Source organism: Colobus angolensis, unplaced genomic scaffold (assembly GCF_000951035.1).
Source record: "Colobus angolensis palliatus isolate OR3802 unplaced genomic scaffold, Cang.pa_1.0 Scaffold140, whole genome shotgun sequence".
Lineage (NCBI taxonomy): Eukaryota > Metazoa > Chordata > Mammalia > Primates > Cercopithecidae > Colobus > Colobus angolensis.
In genome coordinates, this window is record NW_012114489.1 from 5,467,125 (window position 1) to 5,472,359 (window position 5,235).

Below are 5,235 nucleotides of genomic sequence, written 5' to 3' on the forward strand. Positions count from 1 at the left end.
AAAAAAAAAAAAAAAAAAATCATTCAGAGTCTCCAATTACTTCTCTAGTATTTCACACACAAATTAATGCTTTCAATCATAAACAATTACAGATGCAAAATATGAACGGGAAGGAAAGGATAAGCTTCAGGCCTGTGATCTAGTTTTCCCATATGCTGAGGCTGCCTGGGATAGAAAGAACTATAACTTGATTACACCCATGCAATTTAGAGTGATACTGAGATACCACCGCACATCTACCAGAAGGACTACAATGTTAAATAATGACCAAAACAAGTTCTGGCAAGGATATAGGACAAATGTGACTCTCACACACTGTTAGTAGGGCATAAAACAGTCAATAAAGATGCAAAACATCTTGATATTTTTTAAAATAACTGAAGGATGCACTTATCAGGTGATCCAGCCATATCACTCATTGATGTCTATACAAGAAAAACTAAAATATACATCCATATAAAGGCTTGAATGTATTGTCCACATTATGAAGAAAGAGGAGGACTTGGGGGGAGAAAAAAAGGGGGGAAAATATAAAGTTGCACAAGGAAATGAGTAAAGAAATGGCTATGTACATTATCTAGTTTTTGGTAAAGGTTTCACAAATATTTGTATGCATGTATGTGATATATATATACATTTCATACATATATACATAAAAAGTTATATTGTTTAAAGTTAAAAATAGTTTTCTTTAAATTCAATTTTATTCCAATGAATCTGTTACAAAGTGTAAGATAAATCAATATATGTCCTAAAGGGACATTAATGTCAATAAATGCAAAATGGAAGACTTGGCAATTTATGATCTGATAATACATCTCAAGATATTACATAGAGAACCAAAACTTTATGTAAATGAAATTATAAAGACTTAAAGTTGTCACTCTCATCCTCACAATAAGAAAAAAGTTGAACAAACTGAAAATTAACAACTCTCTTTAATCCATCAGATAATTGATGTCACAGGGTGAAGCATGGCCTCAAATACTGGAGAGACAGGCAAATACAGAAATCACAGTTTACTGGAGCAAAAGCTCAGGAGAAGTCCATTGCTGGATCTGGTACAAAGAGTATTACAATGTAAAAAACTGCAAATCTTATAGCTTATTTAAGATGTTACTAGGGAAACTCAAAGACAACAGGGGAGACTAAAACAAGGACACAAGGGAAATTTTGGCCTATGATACCTACAATGACAGTGATGGCAGCGGTGGCCCATCTGGAGTGGCTGCTGCCATGATGCCCACTGCAGTGGGGGAGGCATGGCCGGGGCTGCACACTCCATGGAGTTGGTGGGAGCTGAGAGCAGGGAGGAGCCCTGCCCACCCAGGTGCAGCGGCAGCCACCCAAACCACAGCTGCAGACCCGGGCATCCCTGTGTTCTTGGGGCCAGAGCAGGCAGGAGCCTAACCCTCCCAGATGCAGCTGCAGGTACCCCTGCACTCTTGGGGGCCTGGGAAGGCCACACTGTCCCTACAGGTTTAGAAGTGCCTGCTTCCACTGCCTGGCCTCTCCCCACTCCCAGTGACTGCTCTGATATCTGAGCAAAGTTGAGGCTGAGCCCAGGCACTGTTGCAACCGGCCAGGTGTGTACATGCTCAGGATAGTGCTGACTCTGGACTTTGGGTGCCAACAAGCACGGGAGAGAGGCCAAGGAGGAGCTGAGGGCAGCTCAGTGTTGGCCTGCAAAGCACCCCTGGGCACAAACAGCCTGGGCACCATGAACAGCAGCAGGAGGCAGGCGGGAGGCAGACAGACTCCAGGACAGAAAGGGGCAGGTCCCTGGTGAAGCCCCCCCTTCAAGCCAAGGAAGGCTTGAAGCCTGAAGACTAGAGTGGGAACTTGTGGTGCTTTTTCTGGGCCCACCCATGGTCACCCATGGACCAACTTGTATCCACTTCCTCCCATCTGAGGCCCCATAAAAGCCCTGGACTCAGCCAGACTGGAGGAGATGATGGGACAATCTGAGTACGCCAGGGTTTCCTGTGTGTTGATAGCTGAGGAGATGACAGGACTACCAGCTGTGGAAAGGAGCTACCCACTTCAGGGTCTCTTCTCTGCTGAGAGCTGAACAGAGTCTGGACTACCAGCTGTGGAAAGGAGCTACCCACTTCAGGGTCTCTTCTCTGCTGAGAGCTGAACACTCATCAGGATATCCTGCCTTTGGAGAGGATCGACCCAATGCAGGTCTTCTCTGAGCTGTTCTGTCACTTAATAAAGCTCCTCTTCGCCTTGCTCAACCTACTCTTGTTGATGTATCTAATTATTTCTGGATGCAGGACAAGAACTTGAGACCTACCGAATGCCGGGGCTAAAAGGGCTATAATACTAACGGGACTGAAACACACCTCTTGCTCACCACATTGAGGGTTACAAGGAGAGAAGAGAAAAGGAGAGAAGAGCTGCAGCCCTTTGGGGAGCCCAGACCTAGGAGCCCCCGAGCCAGGGCTGTGACACCCTCTCTGGGGCTCTGCAGTGGCTGGCACCTTCAAGCTTCCAGGCGCCACAGCACTCCCCGGTGCCAGCTGTGGAAGCTGCTTGCAGTATGCCTGGTCCAGCCATGGCCTCACTGGAGTGGCTGCCCATGCTGGTGCCTGGAGCTACCCGCCCCACCACACCCAGCACCCCTGGATTTCCACAGTGGCCTGACCTCATGGTCGCATGCTCACATTCTCCTCTCCACTCCACTCGCCCTTGGCAGGCATGGGATCCAGGCGAGTAGCGTGAGCCAAGTGCAGCCTGCCAGGCCGAGTGGGCCCAGCAGGCAGGAGCAATCCTTGAGCAAAGGCATCACTGTTCATAGAGGTTTCCGGCTGGCAAATCGATACCCCAAGGATCTTGTGACAACAGCAAAGAGTAAACACAGTATAACACTTTGCCAGATTAACAAAAAACCTTAAACTAAAAGCCTATGCACCTCAGTTCCTTCTATTAATATACAGTACTTTAAGACTCATTTTGAACAAAAAATTACAAGGCATACTAAAAATAAAAAAATTAAAATAAAAATCAGTTTGAAGAGACAAAGTATCAAAAGCAGCAAAAAGATATTAAGGTATGGCAGATACTTTGGAATTTTCAGGCTAGAAATTTAAAATAATTATGATTAATATGCTAAGGACTCTAATGGAAAGACAGGTGGGTAATGTAAGAAAACAGATGGGAACTCTAAAAAGGAAGCAAAAAGGAATAAAACAATATAAGATCAGTGAGATATACTTTTAATTACAAAAAGAAAACCAACAAATCAAAAGATTTTTATTTTCATAAAGGGTTAAAAAATGTATAAATCCTGGCAAGGGATTAAAGAAAAAAGTCAAAATAATCAATATCAGCAACGTAAAGGAAATCCTCACTCCATATCCTGGAAACACAGACATAATTATATAGGAAAATTATGCTAATAAATTCGGTATTACACAAAATTAAAAAATGCCAAGAAAAACAGAGCTTAACAAATCAAGAAAACAAGAAATCTCAATTGCCTCATGTCTCATAAAAATTGTCTCTGCATTGAAAATTATATTTATAAATATATTCTCTGCTGATTCCTAAAGTAATGAACTTTCCGTAGAATGAGAATGAAATAACACCAATCTTTAATAAGTTCTTCCACAGAACAGAATTAGTAAAAATACTTTCCAAAATGTTTCATGTGACCCTTATAAGCTTTATACTACAATGACAAGACTATTATAAGAAAATAAAACCAGAGACCGGGTGCAGTGGCTCATAACAGTGCCACATAATTTATTTATATATTTTCTTATTTCTTTTCTTTCTCTTTTCTACTTCTGGATTTAAATGTAACTTCTTACCTGTTCTGTACTGCCTTACCAAAGGGGAAAAAAAGCAAAGCACACGTTTCAAGAAAACCAACAGTGATATGCCTTCATCTCACTCTTTCTTTGACTTTTCCTTTATTATCAATTTTTCATATGCCCAGTATACATTTTTTTAAAAAATTCAATTCCATGTCCCGGCACGGTGGCTCACACTTATAATCCCAGCACTTTGGGAGGCCGAAGCAGGCAGATCACCTGAGGTCAGGAGTTGGAGACCAGACTGGCCAACATGGCGAAACAGACTCTCTATTAAAAATACAAAAATTAGCTGGGCATGGTGGCGCATGCCTGTAATCCCAGCTACTCAGGAGGCTGAGGCAGGAGAATCACTTGAACCTGGGAGGCAGAGGTTGCAGTGAGCTGAGATCGTGCCACTGCACTCCAGCCTGAGCAACAGAGTGAGACTCTGTCTCAAAAAAAAAAAAAGAAAGAAAGAAAAAAAGAACTGAAAACGAGAAAAAGAAAAAAAATGCAATTGCATATTGCTTCACAGAAATAACCATGATTACCAGTAAGGTGTGTAAATGAAAAGTTGTATACAAAGTATTTACATATGTAAAATATTTATATACTTGTGCATGCAAGTGAAATAAAGTACAATTTGGCTCCTTTTACATTTGGAATATGTCTTTGTGATATCTTCTGCAAGCGTACAAGATGTACCCGATTGGGTATAAAAGTTACATAGTATTCATCATATTAATACAGTATATGTCATTTAGAAACTACTTGTTTTGCCTTTTTGTATCCATAATTTTATGCACACGTTTAACAGGCTCTGTCAGATATTGTTATAGAAAGGCAATTATTGTATTAAAAAGTAGACAAATTTAAAACATTGTTAAAATATACAAAATTAATTTCAAATACCCAGGACCATTTTATACTATTCCACAACTTGTATCAATATAAGAAAGAATATGTTATTTAATTTCCACTAAGCATTTAGCATATTTAATATACTAATTGCCAATTCATGATTATTTTGGTGTATATCCTTGGTGCATTTTACTGATTCCATTTGTTAATGAGACTATCATTTCATAATTACTTGAATACCAAAATGGTTATATATTAAGCATACACACATGCATAAACTTTTGTTGCTTTCACTTATGTTCTGTATATTTCTCATTACTTGATTATGTATAAATATATGGCATATAAATCACTTCACTTGTAAAATTATCAATGAATAATTATATCGTATATTACTTAAGTACAGCGTACATAAAATATTTGCTATAGGTAATACAAGAAAAATATTGACATTTTGGCTTTTTTTCTTTCTTTTTATTATACTTTAAGTTCTAGGGTACATGTGCACAACGTGCAGCTTTGTTACATATATATACATGTGCCATGTTGGTTTGCTGCACCCTTTAACTCG